This window comes from Hylobates moloch, unplaced genomic scaffold, assembly GCF_009828535.3.
Source record: "Hylobates moloch isolate HMO894 unplaced genomic scaffold, HMol_V3 SCAFFOLD_8, whole genome shotgun sequence".
Taxonomy (NCBI): domain Eukaryota; kingdom Metazoa; phylum Chordata; class Mammalia; order Primates; family Hylobatidae; genus Hylobates; species Hylobates moloch.
The window spans coordinates 58,088,187-58,111,228 of NW_026652283.1; the positions used below are offsets into that span (position 1 = coordinate 58,088,187).

At 45.1% G+C, this 23,042-nt stretch overlaps 1 protein-coding gene across 2 annotated transcripts in view; it reads left to right on the top strand.

Moving 5' to 3' along the window:
- The first annotated feature begins 262 nt into the window (after window positions 1-262).
- Window positions 263-23,042, top strand: part of TNR (tenascin R) — a 422,419-nt gene continuing 399,639 nt past the window's right edge. For both annotated transcript variants that reach the window (XM_032160921.2, XM_058443424.1), the window contains exon 1: window positions 263-662. The gene's annotated coding sequence lies outside the window, so the exon portion shown is untranslated. The remainder of the gene's footprint in view (window positions 663-23,042) is intronic.

A 23,042-nucleotide genomic window follows, 5' to 3' on the forward strand; every position in this document is an offset into this window, starting at 1 on the left:
GTCAGAGGGAAGCCTCTATCTTCTTCAGGACCCTGCCTATGCAGAGGTAGCCCCAAGAGTTGGGTGCGGGGAGTATTTCTGTGCCTCAATCTGGACTGTTCAAGAGGATTTAGGATGCTTTTCTTTTCTGTCCACTAGGGGGCTGCTTGCAGGGGGATGGAAAAAACGGAGGCTTAAAAAAAATCATGCTGCTGAAATTTCAGCAAGAGGGGAAAAGAGAGAGCGCGTGAGAGAGAGAGAGAGAGAGAGAGAGAGAGAGCAGAGCAGTCCCAGGCTTCCTCTTCTCCTTCACGTCAGAGGCAGGAACCGACTGTGCTAAGGCTGTTGGCTCAACACGCAGAGGAGACAGGGGCAGACCCAGGGAGAGTGAGAGAAGGGGGTCCTCTCTGACCCAAGGAATTACCACTAGTGGAGTGAAGCCACCTGACTTTTTGATCTTATTTTGCTTGCCTCCTCATTATCCTTCCACCCGTAGTCCTGACAGCTTGGGTTTCATTTCTTTGGTGGAGCCTTGTCTCTTCCTCCCAGAAAAGGAGGAAGGGAAGAGAAGGGAGAGAGGTGGGCTTTCTAGGTGAGAGCATCAGCTGGCTCCAGCCTGAGCAGACAAGAATTTTCTTCCCAGGAAGCTCCTCTCACTCCTCGGCCGCCCACCCCCAGCCTGGGTAAGTCCGGAGCACTCGCTCCTTTGATTTTCTCGCTAACGTGATTTCAGCACCAAGGAGAGCTATGAGATGCATTTTGGTTCCTGTGTGTCTGTGTGTTCCTGCAAGGCATTTGGCACTAGGGTTACATCTATTTCTCTGCTGCCAGTAGAGTCGGGTTCTGCGTAGGGAAAAGAAAGGCGCAAAACTATGTTTACCGAATTAAAAGGGGATGTGGACTCTGGCCTTGCGGGCGTGTGTGTGTGTGTGTGTGTGTGTGTGTGTGTGTGTGTGTGTCTATGTGTGTGTGTACTGTTGCATAAGACAGGTGAGATCTGAGCTAAATTGCCGGTGGTTTCTGCGTGTCTTCATGTAGGGCTGTTCTTTTTGTCTGTAGATAAGCGAGAAGGTTTGGGGAATTGGTCGTGCACCTTCTTTAACTCTCTCCCGACAAGCCATCCATGGTGGGAAAGAGTTGCCAAGGAAGCCTGGGGGGGTTAGGAGTGGAGGTAGAGTTAAAAGTTACGCACCTCTGAGAGAGCTTTAAAGAGGTGCTTTGTAAAATGTCAGTTTCCTGGGATTCTCTGGACTCTTGCTGTGGAGAGAGCCCAACCTGACCTTTTACTTTCTCTCCTGGTGTGAACCCATGGCAAGTGGGCAGGTGCAACAGGTGAAGCTCAGGCTGGGGCGGCTTTGGGGGGCTGAGGTCCCTTCTGACTTCATGGTGGTAGGAAAGTGCTAGTGTCTTGAGCTTTGCAGAGATTGGCTGATGTGGGTTATATTACATTTGCAAGGAGGCAGGGGGTACCCTCCACTTTTCTGTCATCCTTGGTTGGCTGTGGGGGGTTGGAAAAAGGACAAAGTCTGTTCTGCCCTGTTTTCTGGGGCATTTGACACTGAAAAGCAACTAAGAAGAAAGGTTTGTCTCTATATGTCTAGGGGAAGCAGAAACAAAATTAGACTTGTCCCAGACTCAGGAGGGCTTGAAGTGGTAGTCTGTTCTCCTCCAGCACTGAGAGGCTCTGCAAACAGGAGCTCATTATTACTTCATTCTTCACTGCTACTACTTTTTGCAAGGTATTACCCTGTCTCTCCTGCTTTCTGCCTCCCTGAAGTATGTTCAGTCAATTCCCTACATCTGCTTTTGTAATGTCTTGGAGATACTGTATGCCTGCCCCTGCCCCATTCAGTCCTGGCCACACCTACCTGGTTGAGTCATTCAACAAGTGGTGTTGAGGATTTCCTTCAATCCTTCAAGTCTCCGTGGAGCCAGCATCCTACAGGGAAATTGAAAGAGATGTGGCTTCTTTTAGGAGCAAGTCTTCCCTGGATTTAACCCCTAACTATTTATGGCTCTGGTCACTTTCTTCAAGTGTGTTGAGACAGGGGAGATACATAGGCAGGATGGGGTGGTTTCACTCTTTCCAACCCCAAATGGACCCTAGAATGGTGATTCTTTGTCTTATTTTTAATTCAGCACAATAGGCCTCTTCTCCAAGATGAAGAAAATACTCTCCACCTCTGGCTGGGGAGCCTTCTGGGTGAGAGACATAGTTCTGAGTGAAATGGTACCACTTTTCTTTTTTACTATGCTTGGCATTGAATCCAGAAATCTTAGCATCTCCCTAGAATGGCAGGAAGTAGAATGCATCCAGGAAGAGAGTGAAGTCAGAGGTTGTAAGGGTAGGGAAGAAAGACTGAAATAGACAAATGCAGAGCATCAGAAACCAACACTGACTCATTCAATATTTTAACACTTCAAACCTCCTGTCCTTGAAATCTTCCAGTTTGAACAAGTGAGTGGATGGATTTCTGCATGACACATCCCTGAGGATTTTTTAAAAAATTATGCCCTTGCAGTGGACCCTGTCCAAAACCACTGTTTATTACTGAAGTCACCATACTTAGTGGTCATTATCTCATTAATGCCTTTAAATTCTCTCTGAAAAAAAAAAGGGCTCAGTGACATTATTGGACCCATTTTACAAATGGAGAGACACAGACGCTTAAAGTGGGAGGTCAGAGGATAGCAAAAGCAGAAATAGAACTTCTAGCCTGCTAATATTCCCTCACCTAGGAAATGCAGTAATGCTCACGTGCAGGAGAGAAGGAATGGATTGCTCCCCAGTGGATAGACTTGCAGCCAAAGCCTGTTAGGGAACTCAGTGTGGAGCAATGGCCTCTCTCTGGTGAAGAATGAGAATCAGCCAGAAGTCTCAAGGTGCTGCTGGCCTATACTTCTCAGCTAAGAAGATGGCCAAGAGCCAGGTAAAGAGCTCTCTGGGCTTACTACAAAGAGAGAACCCTGAGCTGGTGGCATCTAGGCTGAACTGATGTCATGCGCGTGATTGCCACATCACCATGCCCAAGAAATCCCAGCTGAAGCCACCCTATCTGGGGCATGTTGCCATAGATGTCTTGGCTTTGTCTCTCTATGAACATTTTCTGGGACCACCTTCATTGAGTCCTCTGTGGCCCTGAATGTGGCAAGGATGACTGAGGAGCAGGAGAGGGCTGTGCTCTGACCACCTATAGTACCACTAGAAGACGAGTGGGAAACTGGATGCAAACTCACTTTACATATAATTCCACTTCTGCAGCATTCCTGGCCATCACATCTGGCCAGCAATCTGGAAACAAAGCCACTAAGTTCTCATGCCCAGCCCCACTTCACTGTGCAGGGGAGACTGCTGGGCTACCTCCCAGGACTGGGGAGATGAGAAGTGGTGGGGAAAGATGGAAGGAGGTCAGCTGTTCTGCCCTATTCTCCATGGCCATAGGTTGCCATCTTTTTACCTGGAAAGGGCCATTATTACTTTTTTTGTTGTTGAGAAAAATGATGTATAATTTGTATATAATAAAATGCACTGATCTTAAGTATTCAGATTAAGTTTTGACAATTGTGTACACTGTGTACCCCAAAAAAGATGTACAAAAGTTCCCCATGTTTCTTTCTAATTTTTCCCTCTCCCAACACCATCACTTTCTGACTTGTGTGTGTGCATGTGTGGTATCACAATAGCTTACGCCGCTACATTTTGCAGCGGAAATGTATTGCTGAATGTATTACTTAATAGATGTGGTATGTAAACCCTAGACTTTCAAGAGAACACCTCAGAGTTCTGAGGCTACTGTTACTGGGTAAGTAGCCAAGATGTGGGAGGGGTACATTCTGCACCCCAGCCTTAAAGTCATGGTGTTAGAAAGTCAAGTGGTCATTTCAACTGTGTTTATAGAAACCAACAATCAAATGTGAACAGAAACTGTGGAAGCTCCTGCAGGCAACTGCCTCAGAGCTGACCTGAGTTATTTGTTGGAGTTCATAGAGATGATTTTGAAATTTTTATTAAAATCTCAGAATTCAGATTCCAAGTTGGTGGCTGGTCATGAGTCTCCCCATCTGGGCTCCAGGAGAGTGAGCTGAGGAAAGAGTAACTATGTGAGCTTAGTAAAGAAAGAAAGAGGAGAGTTCATTGTGATAGAGCTTATGCCATGAAATTCAGTCCTATCCACAAAGGTCATGGCTAAGGAGGGTGCAATTTCTCTTTATTTAAGAGTAAAGTTAGAACCAGAAGCCATGTACAGAGACCCATGTATCAACATAGCTCTATCCAGGGATGTCTCCATTCACCCTGCTCCCGTCCCTGGGTTGTGGGCTGGGTGAGGTAGTACTCTTTTGCATTTTACCATTAAGAAGTAATGGAGTTATCAGAAAGTTTGGTAACTTTGGTGAATGTGTGTGTATGTGTGTGTGTGTGTGTGTGTGTGTGCATGTGTGGTATCAGCACACACATACAAATATATATAACCAGTTTGGACACCTTGCCTGTCCAATTCTCTTCTACTCTGTCCCTCGTTTAAGGGCCACTGCATAAAGATGGGGAATTTTGTGTACCATTAGTACATAGGGTCTTCCACAAGGGAATCAGAGTTTCTGGCAGATTAATCAGTAAATTAGAATCTTTAGTAGAGCTTAAAATGTGTCCGGGTAGGTCACAGACCTATTTACATGTTCGAGGGTGCTGATGTCTTCTGCCTCCCTCCATTTGGAGACCTCACTATAGCACATTCTTCCAGGGTTTTGCCCCTTTCTGGGGTCACTGCCTTTGAGAATGCACTCAATGCACCCAGCCAGCTCTTTTAGGGGAAGGTTCCTGAGTAATTTCTGCCAGGTGGGATCCCACAGAGTAAAGTGTTGGTTGCTAAACCACCATGTCATGGAAAGTTAGAAGACAGCCAAAGTGAGGACTCCCTAATACAGAAATACAAAGTTGAATGATGCCCACAAGCCAATTCCAGTAAATGATGTGGCAGAAGTGCAGAGATATACTTTTGCCTCATTTTGATGATGGGCTATGCTAGTAAAGATGAGATTTCCTGCCTAACTAGAGTTTCATCTCCTTAAGAGACAGTCCAGTGGGGAAGGTGGAATTGGAATGGGGTTGTTCAAAAGCTATTTCCCATCATATATAAGAACCACTATATCTTTGCCTTGGAAACGTGATGCTGAATTACAACTGTATTGGTAAATTTTGAACACAGCAAGCTAATAATATGCCAGTTGGCAAAGGGACTTCAAGCAACCTTGTGTTTTTCTCTTTCCCTCCATTTTAAAAATATAGTTCAGTGGCACTAAGTACATTTACATTGTATGCAACCATCATCACCATCATCCATTTTCAGAACTTTCTCATTTTTCCAAATGGAAACTCTGTACACATTAAATGCTAATTCTCCATTTCCTCCTCCCTCAGCCCTTGGCAACTTCTACTTCCTGTCTCTATGAACCTGACTATCCTAGGTACTACATGTAAGTGAAATCATACAATATTTGTCCTTTTGTAGCCAGTTCATTTTATTTAGCACAATGTCCTCAAGGCTCATCCATGCTATAGCATGTGTCAGAACTTCCTTCCTTTTTATGGCTGAATAATATTCCACTGTATGTATATATCACATTTTGTTTATTCATCCATCCATCAATGGACACTTCCATTGTTTCCTATTCCCCTCCTTCTAATTCTTGCCAATTGCCTCTGCTTTACTCTCCAATCAAGTAAGAAAAGGAAACTTTCTTGTCATGACACTCCCATGAGTTAAAATTGTTCCCTTTCCCTATGAAGTTCAGGCAGGTGGCTTCTTGGAGGACACTTGGGGCTGGTGCACATGAATGAATTGGATTTATCTTCTATATTCGGACTCTCATTGCTAATCTGTACAACAGCCAAAGTTTAAGTGAGCATGGATGCTAAACTCTCATCTATTCTCCCCGCTGAAGGGCCCCAACCTTATCCCAGAGAGGTACTAGCAGGCAGGAAGAGGTGCAGCCCTCACCCTTGGGGAGCACGTCTCTGGGTTATGTATTACAAGGTGAGACTTCATAATGGGGGAAGGAGTTCTGGGGTCAGGGACAAATGAGCCAACAGACCCATTACAGTTTATTGAAGGGTTCCAGCCTGATCTCCTAGGGTCCCCTATCCTACAGCAGGGCACTGCCAGGGCACCCCAACTTGGCTTCTATAATAATGTCTCATGCTCTAGCTATAAGTGACTCCATAAAAGTTTATTACCAGGACCCGGGAGGAAGTTGTGGTTATTTAAATCTGGATGTGTCCTCCTCAAACTACATGGTATGAGGAAAGACAAAGGGGGAAGTCTGGAACATTGGTCCTATGACATTATCAACCTGGGATGGCTAACATCTGACAAAAGCTTGGCAACATCTCTGGGCTGGAATTTGGTCTTTGACCCTAGTCCACCTAAAATTCACACTCCTGGGCCCTGGCAGCTTGGGTCTTTCTATGGCTTAATGATAAAGCCAGTCAACGCTTACTTAGTGCTTACTATAAATTTTGGCTAAGTGTTTGGCACAGAGAATGCCCTTAATAAATGTTTTCTGTCATTACTATTAATGAACATTTTAAATACTTTACATCACTTAGTGAGAAAAACATTATGATATATACTATTGTCCCCATTTTACAGGTGAGAAAACTGAGGCATAGTGATGCTAAATGACTTTCTTCTGGGTTGAACAGAACCAACAGAAAATCAGAAAGTTTTTATAAAGCCCTCACATTTTATAAAATCAAGCTCTCGAGGGGTTCAGAGAGGCTAACGTGCTTGCCCAAGGCCACACAGCTAGTAGGTGGCAGGGCTGGTTTTCAACCAAATCTGTTTGGAATAGAGCCTACTTTGTTATTGTTATTTTTGTTTTTGTTTTTGTTTTGTTTTGTTTTTGAGACGGGATCTCACTCTGTCATCCAGGCTGGAGTGCAGTGGTGTGATCATGGCTCACTGTAGCCTCCACCTCCTGGACTCAAGCCATCCTCCCACCTCAGCCCCCTGAGGAGCTGGGACTACAGGCATGCACCTACATGCCCAGCTAGTTTTTTGATTTATTTTATTTTATTTTATTTTGCAGAGATGGGGGTCTTGATATATTGCCCAGGCTGGTCTTGAATTCCTGGCTTTAAGTGATCCTCTGACCTTGGCCTCCCAAAGTGTTGGGATTATAAGCAGAAGCCACTGCACCTGGACAGAGCCTAAGTGCTTCCACTCTCTCTGCTGCTTGTATCTTAGTCATCCGTCCCCTGCCCTGGGCCACATGTACACAGAACCCATGGGGCAAAGGCATAAAGAAGCAAGACCTGGGGAGTTATTAACAGGAAACTGGACTTTGAATTCCTATGCATCCCCTCCTTCCCTCACCCCCAAAAGCCTATAGAGATCATCATATCTTCTTTTTTTTTTTTTTTTTTTTTGAGATGGAGTCTCACTCTGTTGCCCAGGCTGGAGGGCAGTGGCTCGATCTCAGCTCAATGCAAACTCCGCCTCCCGGGTTCACGCCATTCTCCTGCCTCAGCCTTCTAAGTAGCTGGGACTATAGGCGCCTGCCACCACACCCCGCTAATTTTTTGTGTTTTTAGTAGAGACGGAGTTTCACCATGTTAGCCAGGATGGTCTCGATCTCCTGACCTCGTGATCTGCCTGCGTCGGCCTCCCAAAGTGCTGGGATTACAGGCGTGAGCCACCGTGCCCGGCCCATCACATCTTCTTTAAGTTGTTTTTATAAGAATTAAATGGGGCATGAGTACAAAGTCCCTGGGACAGTGTCTGGCGTGGAACATGTCCTCTAGCCCAGATTGTGCCACTTGCTATTTAACATGGCCTGCGGACTGGGTACAGCTCGGGGTACGTGGTGTTTCAACAAGCTAGCAATTATTGGGCTGACCCGGATTTTATATGCTCCTCAAGTGCTAATGGGTTGGGTTGGCCCTTGTTTTACATCACCTTGATTTTAGAAGCATGTATTGGCTATTTTTTCTCCTACTCTTTTAGCACCAAGAGCCGGTCTGATATTTTTAAATATCTGAAAGATGCCTCTTCCCAATTAATTACCTTGAAATTGTACTAGACTGAAATTAATTTGAGCCTTAAGGAGGGTTTCCGAGCCCTATTCTGCAGTCAGTCAGAGACCATGAACATTTGGGTTTCCTTTTTTCTACCTTCTCCTCCCTCCAGGTTCTTCTGCCATTCTGAATTTTATTTATGAAACATCTTCTCTTCCTTTATAATTATGTTTTCCATAAGAAGAACATCTAACAGCCACCTCCTGGCTGGGCTAGAGTAATTGTTTGAATTTTTTGACGGTGTGCAATTTCAAAGGCTTGAGTTTATATAGATTACTTTGAATTTATCTCCACAAGTGCATCGGGAGAGAAGCTGCTGCCTGCTTCGTGAAGTATTGTAAGGCCTGTAGCCACTGAGCGCTGGCGTTTGTGTGGATAGCCTGTTTATCTAAATGGATTTCTGTAAAACATATACCCTAATAAGCCAGATTTTGCTAGCTTGTCCTGTGTAAGTACCTCCTGATGTCCCCCGTGAATTTGTCAATACCAAGGTCAGCTGTGGTGGCTGGGCCCAGGGACAGGTGGGAGAGAAGATCAGCTGACAGTCCCGGTGCCCTCTCTCCCTCCTCCTGACTGGCCAGCTGTGAGCCGGGGGTGACAGGGCACAGGCAGACAGAGGAGAGGGCAGAGCCAGGGCTGGAGAGCCCATGTCTATCCAGGTGCCGGGAGGATAGATGGCCAGCTGGGCAGACGGACAGGGCCCTGAACACCAGATGAGAGCCCTGCAAATGGCTATGTTGAAAAGGGCAGAGGCCAGAGCCGCTTATAAAGGGACTGTCTCCTCACAGTGACCCAGTCTGTGCCACAGACAGATGGAACTTATAAAGCAAGCCATAAAGCCTCCCATTCAAAGCCGTATATATTTATAGAGATATAAATGAAGTTTAATCCTGGTGAAACTCACTATAAAAGCAAAAGACTTCATCTGTATCTATACTTCAGGTGCAGATCAATGCAGGACTTCCTGCCTTTCTGCAAACGAGAGCTGTCTGTGAGCACGTGTGCCCACTCGCTCACACGCAGCCCAGCTGCCTTGCTCTGGAGCCAGCCATGGGGTGGGAGGGACAGAGGTCTTTTGAGCATTTTGCAAGTGAGGTGCCCAGCAACAATGCGCTCCCCTTTTCTGTGAGGGCTGTGTAAAAACAGGAAGAAAAAAGAGAAAAAGGGAAAAGCACTGCCAAAACCAAGCGGCTTCAAACAGTCAGGAGCCTGGCTTTAAATAAAACAATTTGAGGCAGGTCGGCTTTTCATCTACCTTGGAAGCTGCCAGGTTTCTGCTCCTCAGAGCTCCAGATGGGATGTGACTGCAAAGCCCACCTGACCAGCTCCATCCTCTAAGTGTCTCCGCTGACCTTGCATCCCCTGCTGCCCATGCTGGCCAGGCAGAAACACTCGATGAAACTCTGCCCAATAAGAGTTTGAATCTTGGCTCTGCCACTTACTAGCTGTGTAGCCGTGGGGAAATCCATTGACTTCTCTGAGCCCCAGTTTCCTCACCCATGAAATGGGGTAAATAGCTCCTACCTAAGAGAATTGCCATGTCTCTTAAATGAGATGTCATTTTCTACAAAAAGTCTTATAACAGCCCTTAGCACATACAGATTCTTCAATTAACAGAGAACTTATTTTGTGGGAATTCCAGGCAGGAAGGGTGTGTTTTGAGGCTGGAGATCAGGGGCACAAGGTTGCCCTTTTCTATGTCAATATATGTTGACATATATTCTCCCCATGGAGTGGGGGAGGCCCTATTTGGCCTGAGGCTGGCTGCAGGAACAAGATGTTGCATTCTTGAGACAGGCAGTGGCCTTGAGCCCTGTTCCCTTCTCATACTGTCATCAGCTCTCCCTGGCTGCAAGGCCTCTGAGCTCAAGGGAAGGTGGGCTGACCAAATAAGATAGCTCTTATCTCCATGAAGTTGCCCTTGATGGGCCCTGGCTATGTCCTCATAACTGACTCCCTCACAAGGCAAGAAGCAGCAGTGTAGCTCACCGGGGCCTGGTTTCCCTGCGAAGTGTGTCTTGGGTGACTAGGGATGCCCTTCCAGACTGGACCCTCGAGAGGCCAGAAAATCATGCCAAGGGCTTCAGTTTCATTGTGGGTCACCCTCCATCCAGGAGTGGGGCCAGGTGAGATGTTCTGGAGGGGAGGAAAGCATGCTGTTGATCTGGACCCTGATCTGTTCCGAGTGGGGTGTGGGGAGGAGACCACTATCAGTCAATCTCTCATTAAATATGGTCTGAGGCACTGTGCCTGAGTTATTAAAATGCAAAGCAAGAGTGTGCCATGCCCTCCCCTCTACCCCTACCCCTTTTTTTCATTTGTGTTTTGTCAGCTTAATTTAGTGAGAATGAGAAACTCAGGCAGCCATTCTTGGAGACTGGGAGGGAAAGGGATGAAAGCCCCCGAGAGGGCCTGGGGTGACTTCTCCGGCCATGTCTTCACTCTGACCCAACAGAGCCCTCCCAAGCAGCATCCTTCTTTGTGGCTGAAGGCCCAGGAGACGGTGAGAAGTGCAGAGACCTGTCTCTCTCTCTGCACTCACCCTGTTCCTCTGCTTTCACTATTTCTTGTGGGAGGTGGGTCCTGTGCGCCTCTGGCAACCACACCTGACATTCACTAACTCTGTGACAGTGGGAAATCTGGGAAGGGACCCAGTTCCCACTCCTTGAAATGTTTTGACCTTTTCATTTTAAGTTCTTAAGGTCAAATATTGCTAAAGAGATTATTTGCTAGTGGCAAAAGCCTGCGAGAAGGAAAATAGCATTTTTGCTTCTAACGTTTTGCATCTCACTCCACAGCCAGGCTCAGCAACTGGCCTGACCAGGGCTTGCCAGTGATGAAGGAGGCACTGTGGCAAATGGTTACCTGAGATCTGATTTGGGGATGTTTAGGATCTCCTGGGTTCAGAAATCACCAGCTGGGTCCCAAAATAGCTCCACCTCTATTTTCAGTAGCAAAACAATCGCTAACATCTACATGACAAAAACTATTTTCAGGAATGATCTAAGTACTTCATGTATAGAAACTAACTGATCTCAACAATCCCTTTTGGAATGAGGTGCTATTATTACCCCCTTTTTACAGGTGGGGAAACCAAGACACAAAGTTTACAAAACATGCCTGAAGACGTGTGACAAATGGCAGAGCCAGAATTTGAACCCAGGGATTCTATGTACTTAATGACTATGCTGTCTCTGAGCATCACTCAGAAACCTTCCAGGTTCCCCACTGCCAGAGAGGGACACAAGGAGCTGGAGAATGACAGTCCTTACAAGCTTGGTTTGAACTACAAAGGTCAGGTTCAAAGTAAGACCAGAGCAGTCACTATTTCTCTCTGGAGCTTGGTTCTGCCAGTCCCACCTCCCTTCCTTGGGGAGTCATTCTGGTTTCTTAACAAAGCCCCATCTAACTCAAGATGAGAAAAGAATCTAGGTCCAAAGCAAGTGAGTTTTCTTAAATGGGTTTTCCTTCATCTAGTCTCACAAAGTAGTGTCAATTCTCATCTATCCACAAAAGCCTCATTCACTTTGTGGCTTATTCACTTTGGAGATTATCTGGGCCAAAGTTGTAACTACTCATCCACTTGTGGGCCACTTCTTTTAATTCTGATCTGCCATCACAAAAAATGAGATTCCTAAAATCGATTCTGAAATGATTGGTCCAGCTGGGCAGGAATATGGAAGGCAGATACAGCCAAGCCCAATTTGTTCCTGTGGAGGTTTCTTGTTCAGCTGTGAGGCCATAAATTGAGCCCTAATGGTAGCCAGAGCCTCCAGAAGATTCCAGGGGAGGCAGGGAGTGCTGGTTGGGATATGGGGCAATGCAGGGGCAGCCCAGGCACATCCCTGCTCTGGAGTCAGAGATGGAGATGACAGCAGGGTGTCAGCAGAATAAGCAGGTGGAATGTTCAGCACTTTATAGCCACCCACAACATGCCAGACACAGCAGCAAGCCATGCCAAGAGGCAGACTCCTACCAGAGGAGATGCACTGGGCTCTGGGCAGGCCTGAGAACCCCAGTGCAGGCTGGGTTAGAAGCTAGGGTTTAGCTTTTGCATCAGGTGCTGAGCGGATACAGTTGGTGGGGAGGCACATCACAGCTCTGAGTAAGGTGATTCAGGGCTGAGAACCCATGCCAGGCTTGGAACAACTACCCACAGGCAGCAGGATGCAGAGTAAGCATGAGTTCTGGGAGCAGTGAACTTGAACCAGAATCTTGGCTCTGCCCACTGTGCCCCCTTAATGAAATCATTGAGCCTCTCCTAGCCTTCATTTTCTAGTCTTTAACATGGGAATAATAATTACTGTCTTTAATTTTGTGAAAATTGAATAAGGCAACATATATAGGACTCCGGGCACTTAATAGGTACTCTGAAAATATTTATTCCCCCAGTAGAAAGAATAATTTCCTGCATTTTGTTTGTGCTTTACACTTTTCATAGTTATATACTATACTTGATCTGCACAACCATTGGTGAAGGCAAGCAAAATGACTGCTATTAATTACTCCCAATTTACAGATGGGAGAATTACTATAGAGTTTCAGTGACTTGCCCAAGATAGCACAGGGCAATAGTGACAGAATTGAGATCGCAACCACACTAACTCGCACTTTTCAGTTGAACCATTTATGCTTCCCTTTGTTGTCCTGTAATTGGGCTGGTGATTGAAATCACAAAGGTCAAGAAGATCCACTGTTCCAATGGCCAGAAGACAGAACCAGCTCCGTGGGCTCTGCAGTATCTCTGTGGATACTGGGCAGGGCCTGGGGTGTCCTTTAGAGACTTTGGCACCAGGCCTTTCAAGTCCTCTTATTGCTACAATGTGTTCTGAGGTAGCTTCCTTAGTAGATTAGTGCTGAATGCTATAGAGGCCAAGCTTCCTTTAAGTCAAATAGCCTTGGCTTTCTGCCCCCAGACAGACATCTTGGGAACCTGAGTCACTCAGCATGGCCACTGCAAAGGAAGCAGCTTCTACCTCATTCCTCCACTAACTACAGAAGACAAAGCCTGTGTGTGCCGCTGGTCAGTAGCCTCAAATGTTAGCTCCACAGAGAAGCCCACCATAGTACTCTTACCTAAAATAGCTCTCCTTGTCACCACTCTCCCACTTTATTTTTGTTTATTACATTTATCACCAGCCAACATAGTATATATATATGTTATTTCTTCCTTATTGTCCATTCCCTCCCAATAGAATATAAACCTGGTGAGAATAAAGACATTCTGTGTATTCACAGTTACATTCCCAGCCTGGAATTCTGTTGGCGTTCAGTAAATATTGGTTGAGTGAATGAACAAATGGGTTTTCATCCAGTGTTCTCTATTTCAACAAGCTGTTATTAAAGATCTACTCTGTGCCAGTCATTTCATTAAAGGCTGGACGTGAAGTTGAGTGAGGGATGGTTCCCTGTCTTTGAGGATCTCCCAATCTGGTTGGAGTAAAGGGGGAGTCACAAAGATAACTTCCTAGCATTGTGCTAATGTCTAGGAACCAGCTGTGTCAGGTAGGAGTGGGGTCAAGGGAAGGGTGACTCATTCTGCTCAGGGTATCTTATTAAGTTCCACAAAGGAGATGGCAGGTGGGTTGCAGGTTAAGTGTGCATAGGGCTTTGCCAACCCAGAAGGGGCACTCCAGGTAGAAAGAACAGCATATGCAAAGGCTCGGAGTCCTAGAAAAGGCATATTGGAAGGTAACCGAGAAACGTGATGTGGCTGGAACACAGAAGCATTGAGTCTTTGTGCACGTGGTCGTGAGAATGGTGAGAGATGATCCTGAAAAAGGAGATTGGAATTTGGTCTTCCTTTCAGGATACTCATGGGGAGAATTACCAACTGCTCAGAGTACCTTAGGCATGAGATCTTAAGCTATGTTGTAGGATGCAAGTTTGTTGCCTCTTTCATCAGAGAATTACAGGAGCAGCTTAACTAAATTTTATTCACGATTGAGATGCTCTTTTATATTAGTCATACCTTTTACTGCAAGATCTCCAAGTCCGGGAGTGATGGAGGGACTTGGGGTGAGTAGATGGGACCCACATAGCTGCCAGATTCCCCATCTTCGGTAGAATGCCAGGGGATGCTGTGCCCTTCTTGTTTTAACAACCTAAGGCCAGTTCCCAGCCACCCATGCTGATTCATTCATTCTAGATAGTTTCATAAAAATGACACCACTCAGATTGGTAATATAGAGATTAAAGGCAAGACTGTTTAGTGAGAATGAGAGATACAGAAATAAATGAATGAAAGAACAGGAAGGGAGGGAGGGAGGAAGGAAGAGACTAGGCGTGGTGGCTTATCCCTGTAATCCCAGTGCTTTGGGAGGTTGAGGCAGGGGATCGCTTGAGGCCAGAAGTTCAACGTTGCAGTGAGCTATGATCTCACCACTGCACTCTGGCCTGGAGACAGAGCAAGACCCTGTCTTGAAAGGGGGACAGAGAGGGAGAGAGAGAGGCCTTACATCAGAAACTTGAATGCTCATTCTGTTTGCTCTAACTGTGGCTTATTTAAGAAAATTGTCCATTCTGCTTATTAAATCCCTTCTCTTCTGGAAAGAGGATGCGGCTGGGAGGCTCCCATGCCAGGGGCTCCACTCCAGGAAAATGCTTCCCTGTTGATTTGTGTGTCAGCAATTCAAATGGGGGTATTTATACTGCGGCTGAGCACCTAATAAAAATTTAAATTATTGTTTAAAAAAAAACGGAAGGAAGGAAAAAACTCGTCAAGGAACAACCTGCTAAGGAGAATAAAAAATAGCCACACAAAGGATACGAGGGCCTCAGGAAAGGAACTGGAACACTAGGGTTGTGAGGTTCACCAAGATGTGTCTCCGGCCCTTGCATTTCTCCTTTTGAATGCCTCTCCCTCTGATCCAAACACCTCTCCCAGGCTCTGCAGTTCTGACTTCAGACCCCGGCTTCATCACTCATTAGCTCAGGAGCTTGGGTAAATAACAGGCATTTCTCTCTCACCTCTTCTGTTCCTTAAGTAGGAGGAAACAATGGAATCTCAAATATCACTTATGCAAAGCTCTTGGAAAGAGCATAACACATAGTAGGTGCTCAACAAATACTGATTTCCCTACCTCCTTTACCCTGTATAGGATCCCATATTCAGTTGCTTCCTCAAAGGCCATGCCCTATAGCCTATTAAAATCTGATTGCAGCCAGTTGCTGTCCTGCTTGAAAGGCCCTGAGTCACTAAATCACGTCTATGTATAAGTGATTGATAATGAATTAATAGGTTAGGTGGTAGCACTTATGAAAAGCAGAAGGCAAGAACCAAAGGAAGCTTTAATGGCAGAATGTTAGAAACCAGTTACATGCTTCTGTAGTGAGAATTTGGGTGATGAGGCTTCAGCAGAGTTCCTTAAATCATGCCTGCTAGGAAACCACCTCTCTCATCACCTGTAAGGACAGATGGTACACAGGGTCAGAAGAGCAGGGGTTAGGACCCTCGAATTTTAATGTTGGCATCAGAGGGCTCACCCACTCCCTGACCATGTCCTTGACCTTGACAGTGTCATTAATTGTACCTTCTCCAAAGTCTTGACTTCGGGCTTCCTGACAGCTTGTCTTTTCCTTCTGGCTCTAGTATTCCAACTCCAGCGATTACACAATTGCAGCCTCTGACCTTGCCTCTTTTTAGCCATCCATAGCCTCACCCTGGCCTCACCTTACCAGGCTTAGAGTCCACCATCCACTGTTACCGCTGATCTCCTGCAGAAACCTCTCTGGACTTCTTTTCTTGTACTCATCTGGCAAAAGCCCAACCTGGTTAAACCCAATTTCTGGTCTATCCACACTTATGTCTGAACAACTATACATTGCCAGAGAAAAATAGATAGTTGTGCTGACTGTTGTCACTTAACAATAATGACCATAATTGCCAAATGAATACTAGAAATAGTCTGGCAATCTCACTGTATTTTCCTAGTAAGTTACCTTTCCTGCCTCCACAATTTTATTTCTCCTTTCTCAAGAGATGGCTGCCCTCACTTTTTAATCTCCTCTCAGATGATGACCTTGCCTTGTATTTTATAGACAGACAGTCCCTCATCTTCCTGCCACTCTCCACACCTCTTGTTGTCCCTGTGCCCATCCTCTTGGCCTTCCCTTTTAATTCATGGGTGCCATGGCCCTGCTTCTTGCCAAGGCCAACCCTCCCCAAGTGCCCTGGACCACACCATCTCAGGCTTCCTAAGCCTCTGTTCCTGCAATTATCACCACTCGAATCCTCAATTTCTCCATTACTACTTTGTTTTCCTGTAAGCATAGAAATGTGTTCTGATATCTCCTACCTTGAGAAAGTGAAAGCCTCTCTTGACTCTACTCTCCTTCCAGTTTCCACCCTATTTCTCAGCTCCCATCTACAGCAAAACTTACTGAAAATGTCACTGTTTCCAATTCTCACTTCCAGTCTCTCTTCTCCCAAGCAGGCTTCCATCCTCACTACTCCAAAGAGACTGCTCTTGTCAAGATCTCCAGTGAACTTAATCTCACCAAATCTCCTGGTCCTTTTTCTATGTTAACTTGGTACTTGGCCTCTCAGCATTATTGGACAATTATTCCTACTTACTATTGGGAAAACTGGGGTCCCTGATAATTACTATGGAGAAATTTGGGATTTTAAACAAAGATCTTATGGATCCAAAGTTTTAGGCAATATGGACCTCCTAAAAAGATTCACAATTTTTTTGACTCCATATGCACTGTTAAGTAGACAACAAGGTCAAACAGCAAGGTCATACAGTCAGGAGAGTTCCCTTGTCATTGCTTAGGCAGCCCCCTTGTGAGAGCCTGGCCTCTTTTTCTGGAGCCATCCAGGAGTAGGCAGGGAGAAAGGATCTTCATTTCAGTCCAGTGTTGAGCTGTGGCTTCTTCAAGCCCTTGTTTCTGCTTGGCTGTCACTCCTTACATGCCACATTGGGGCTCATTCAAGCTGATTTCCCCAGCCCTGCCCACTTCCACCTCTCTGTTGATTTACCTATAATCAAGGGCTATTTGTATATCATATTTACTTCACTGAAAAACAGCCATTACTTTGAAGGATTTCATAACATGCTATCAAATAAATTTTTTGAAAAAATAATATTTTAAAAGTACTCAGTCTTTGTGATAATTTGTGATCACATTTTGTCTTTCAATTTTTCTTTTATATTTTATATCATTGGCCTGGATTTGGTCTTTAAAAGTCTAAACCTCAAATGCAGATCTTGCCTAGGCATTTGCTGACCTACAACCAATGAAAAAGATGTTTGCTTAGTCACAGAGTATATTCTGCTTTGCAGAGGTACTTTCTCTGACCACAGACAAGGAGTTTTGTTCCTTGTGAAAACTCACTGAACAACACCCTCAGACTCTTATTTGACTACAGGCACCTTAGGAAATTGAGGAGGGATATTTGAGATGCAACTTTACTGTCATATTAAGGTTCAGGCCTAAACTGCAGAAAATCTATACAATCACACTTTTTAACTTAAAACTTATTAATCAGCAACAACTGGACTTCCTCCTACATCTCCAAAGATCCCACCAAATATATTGCTGCTCATCATTTCCTGGTCTTCTATAGCATTGCTGAATGTAACGTAGGGTAGATGCCTGTATTATCTGAGTAACAGATGATTAGTTGACGGGTGTTGGTATGGCCTTTTATTACTTATCTGTGTAATCTTTGAGATGTTCTTGAGGACTGGTACTTTAGCATACCCAATAGCACTCATAACTTTATATGTTTTTCTGTTATCATATTTACTATCATTTAAGTAATCAATTTTCTGCTCCATTTATTTGTCCATTCTATGAAAGACGTGCTGGAAACCTCAGGGTGGCTCCTAAACACTCTAAGCTCTTTTTTCTCATTGCATTTTTTATGTACTTGGCACCTCTAATGCTTCCTCCCATCACTCCACTTTCATTTCCATGACACATTCTGAAGTACAGAAACAAGAACGCATTGTAGAGCCCTCAAGTAAGAGGCAACCAGGCTTCAGGAACTGTCCTAGGTGCTGAATATCCAGCAGTGACGAAGGCCTCTGAGCTCCTGGAACATTCATTCGGGGGAGATATGTAACACATCCATCGCCAAGTTCTATTGACTTTACCTCCTTAATATCTCTTACATCAGGACATTCCTCTCCATTTCTAACCTGCTAGCACCTTAAACTGTCTTCGTCTTTCTCTTCTACTATTAAAACAAGTACCTATTTTCCCCACATCCTCTCTTGCCTGTTATTTTTTCCCCCAAATTGTGATCCTTTATTTTCTTTAGAATAAATAGTTGCCATGACTGTTATTGATGAAGAAACAGATATCACTGAACTATTGAGAGCTTTGGCCATCATGGATGTTGATATCTGGGATGTGTTTTGTGAACACGTCATTTTAGTTATAGAATTTAAAGTGGTGGAAGTCGTATCTGTTGAGACTCCTGTGCTGCTGTTTTTGACAATGCTGTGGTTTTCATGGTGATGACTGTCATATTGCTTAAGACTGAGGAAACTAAAGTTTGTGATAATTCCACAGTGCTATGGGAAGTTTCACTTATATGGCTGGAAGGCACATGTTGGATATTCTAGTTCTAGAGATTGAGAAGTTCAAGATCAAAGCACCAGCAGATTCATGTTTGGGTGAGAGCTTGCCTTCTGCATAGATGGTACCTCCTCATTGCATCCTAACATGGTGGAAAGGGCCTGTTGCTTTTTTCCAATCTGTTCTCTACACTTTCATTGATGGTCTCAGCAATATGTACATCTGATCATGTCCCTCCCCTGCTTAAAACCTTCAAGCACTTCCCATTGATCTTAGGACATAGGCAAAAGTTCATAAAGAGGCTCTATATGATCCAGTCCCTGTTTCTCTCTCTAGCTTTGCCCCCTCTCACACCCTGGGCTCAAGCCACACTTGGCTGTTTTCTGAGTTCCCCACACTCCCTAGAGTCTGCTCTATGTGCTTCCCCTTTTTCCTTCTTCCCCTCCCCTCCAGGCCATTTTGCCACACCTTCCTTCCTCTGCCAAACTCATTTTTATCTAAGATCTCAACTGAGATGCCCCTTCCTTCAGGAAGCCATCCTTGGCTCCCCAGACCAAGGCAGGTGCCATGGTTACATGTTCCCATAGAACCTTCTAAGTTTCTCTTTATCATTTGAAAATTTTAAATTATGAAATGTAAAACATACATAAAAGTGTACATAAAACATATTAAATTTAATCAATAACAATAAATCAAATTCCCCATAACCACCCTTCAGGTCAAGGAATAGAACATTACTAAGACACCAAGAAGAACACCCCTGATATGGTTCAGATCTGTGTCCCCACCAAATCTCATGTCAAATTGTAATCCCCAGTGTTGTAGGTGGGGCCTGGTGGGAGGTGATTGGATCATGGGAATAGATTTATCATGAGTGGTTTAGCACCATCCTCCTTGGTACTGTCACCATGATAGTGAGTGAGTTCTCACTAGATCTGATTGTTTAGAAGTATGTAGCGCCTGTCCCTTCTCGCTCTCTTCCTCTTGCTGTGGCCATGTAAAGTACTGGCTCCCCTTTGCCGTCTGCCATGATTGTAATTTTCCTGAGACCTCTCCAGAAGGCAAGCAGATGCCAGCATCATGCTTCCTGTACAGCCTGCAGAACTGTGAGCCAATTAAACCTCTTTTCTTTATAAATTACCCAGTCTCAGGTATTTCTTTATAGTAATGTGAGAACAAACTAATACAATCCTGATCACAAACCCTCACCTCCACTGGAAATAACTACTTTCGTGACTTAATGGTAATAATCTCCTCACTTTTGGAGGGTTTCGAATTTATAAACATAGAAATACATACAGTTTATATACCCAATATCAATTTTCTCAAATTTTCCCAAACTATTAAAATTAAAAATATTATATTCTATATAAACATATACTTTATATATAAATTTGTGAGTTATTTCCTGTTAGGAGCCAAGAAAAAATAAATTTATTTATTTATTTATTGAGACAGAATCTCACTCTGTTGCCCAGGCTGGAGTGCAGTGGTGTGATCTTGGCTCACTGAAACCTCAGCCTCCTGGGTTCAAGTGATTCTCAGCCTTCTGAGTAGCTGGGATTACAGGCATGAGCCACCACATTCAGCTAATTTTTAAAAAATTATTTTTAGTAGAGACGGGGTTTCACCATGTTGGCCAGGCTGGCCTCGAACCCCTGGCCTCAAGTGGTCCACTTGCTTTGGCCTCCCAAATTGTTGGTTTACAGGCATGAGCCACTATGCCTAGCAAAATAAATTTATCAGTTTAGAAATATATATGTATATATTCTAACCATATATATAAGACTACTTAATTAATATCCATGTTTCCCAGTAGACTGTAAGCTCCAAAAGAGCAAGGATAGAGTCTCTTTTGCTCACCTTTGTCTTTCTAGAGTCCTGCCCAGTCCCTGGAGTGTAGTGAATCCTCTATACATATTTGGAAACTGAGTGGAGATGACACCCAGGTAGACTCCAGATAAGGGCTGAGCTCTTATGAAAGTCCTTCTGAGGACCCCTTTTTAGAAGGGGGCTGCAAATTGGGCATTAGGGCATCCACTGTGTATGAGGAATATGTTTAGATGCCTCTGTCATGTTCCTCCTAAAAAAACTTAAATAAGAAAGGTGATGAAGAAAGCTATGTGGGAAAATAATTAAGTCTGTCTATTGTGCATCTTTCTATGTATCTGTTTGCTTCTCTATCCAATCATGTAATATTATACAAATGCACACCTATTAAAATATATTAGAGGCTGGGCGCAGTGGCTCATGCCTGTAGTCCCAGCACTTTGGGAGGCCGAGGCGGGTAGATCATGAGGTCAGGAGCTTGAGACCAGCCTGGCCAACACGGTGAAACCCCGTCTCAATTAAAAATACAAAAATTAACCCATCGTGGTGGTGTGTGCCTGTAACCCCGGCTACTTGGGAGGCAGAGGCAGGAGAATCGCTTGAACCCGGGAGGCGGAAGTTGCAGTGAGCTGATATCATGCCACTGCACTCCAGCCTGGGCAACAGAATAAGGCTCTGTCTCGGGGGCAGGGGGGAAGCAACTGTATATATATATACACGTATATATATATAACAAAAATAGGCCAGGCACAGTGGCTCATGCCTGTAATCCCCCAGCACTTTGGAAGGCTGAGGCAGGCAAATTGATTCAGCTCAGGAGTTCAAGACCAGTGTGAGCAACTTGGTGAAACCTTGTCTCTATAAAAAAACACAAAGATTAGCTGGGCATGGTGGTGAGCACCTGTAATCTCAGCTATCCGGGAGGCTGAGATGGGAGGATTGCTTGAACCTAGGAGGCAGAGGTTGCACTGAGCTGAGATGGTGCCACTGCACTCTAGTCTGGGCAACAGAGTGAGGTCTTGTCTTAAAAAAATTTAAAAAGACAGGAAAAATAGAGCGTGGTAGAAGAATAGGGTGGGAAAAATAGTTACTGTCTCATAAGCTGGCATAAGTATTGGCGTCCACTCATGACCTACAGGAATAAACCCTGTCCCTGTCAGCAACTCGGACTAGAAGATGGTGAAGAAATAAACGTGTCTCAGGGATTTGATTCATGAGGCAGAAAACCCATGGCAGGATCATGGAAACACATGAATTATTCACAATTCAAACCGATAGGGGAAGGAGGAGGAGGGGAATGACCAGGAAAGGAACATCAAGGAAATGAAATCCTCCATGGCCAGGGAGGGCCCGGAGGGTGGCAATGGGAGCAGCCTCCCAAGGGGACCAGGCCAGATTGATGGAGGGAGGAAAGCCCACCGGTGACTTGGATAGGGGAACTGAGAACACCTGGAGGGAGTGAGGGTGGTCTTGCAATCCTGGGATGGGTAAACTGAGGGAGTGTCCCTACATCTGAAAGCCAGTCACAGCTGGGTAGCAGCCCAGCAGCTCATGATTGGGTTTAAAAATAAATTCTGATGCCAGGCTCACAGCTGTCCTGTGATTGCAAGAGAGGGGAAGCACATCCGACCGGGGAGGCAGGCTGGTCACTGGGGCGGGGGAGGGCGCTGATGGATCTGAGAATTGGGGGAGAGTGGATGCGCAGGATGAGAGCAGGTGTCGCCCTCTGGGAAGAACTCGCTCTTCACTCCAGTTGATTTGAGTGTGTGAACAGGGCTGGGGAGCTAGGGAGAAAAGACAAGGCTTGTTCCTCAACACAAAAGAGAGACTTAGGGGTGTGCAGAAGTGAGAGGGAGCCCATGGTGAGTAACAGAAAAAGGTGAAGGCAGGTTTCAGGAGCTGAGTAAGGCAGTGCAGAATGAAGAGAAGCCCACGGCATTGTCAGGAGCAGGATTACAGCTAAAGGGTTTCAAGAGAGTCAGTTGGGAGGCAGCTGGGTGGAATGGGGGCGGATCAGTCTGGTTTAAAAACCTGGGTGGGGTGAACACAGCCAGTACACGTTTACTGCCCCACTAAGAGCATAGCACAACTCAGCATGCCCACACATATTTGTTGAGCACTTACTATGCACCAGGCTGAGCATACAGAAAAAGGTCATCTCTCAAAGAGCTTACATTCTAACTCGAGGAAATAGATAATAAACATGTAAACAAATAATCAAATAAGATTATTTTAAATACCCCAAAGAGCTATGGAAACAATGAAATAGGGTGCTTTGTTAGAGACTCACAGGGTATGTGGGAAGTAGAGGCAGGGCTGCTTTAGTGAGGGCAGTTAGGAAGCACCTGCCTGAGGAGGTGGCATTTAAGCTGAGCCCTGAATGATGAGCAGAAGCCAGTCTTGTGCCCATCTGAAGAAAACAGAAAGAAGAAAGCTCAGAATGCAGCTAAGCAATGAAGACAAAAACACATAGGACAAGGGTCCCATGCCCTCACCATAGCTCTGCTTCCTGTATCTGAAAAATGAGAGGGTTGGGCAAGATGATTGCTAAGCCCTGCTCAGTGTGACATAAAATCTCAGAAAGTCTTCATGGAAAAGGTGGGACTTGAGCTGGATCTTGAAGAAAGAT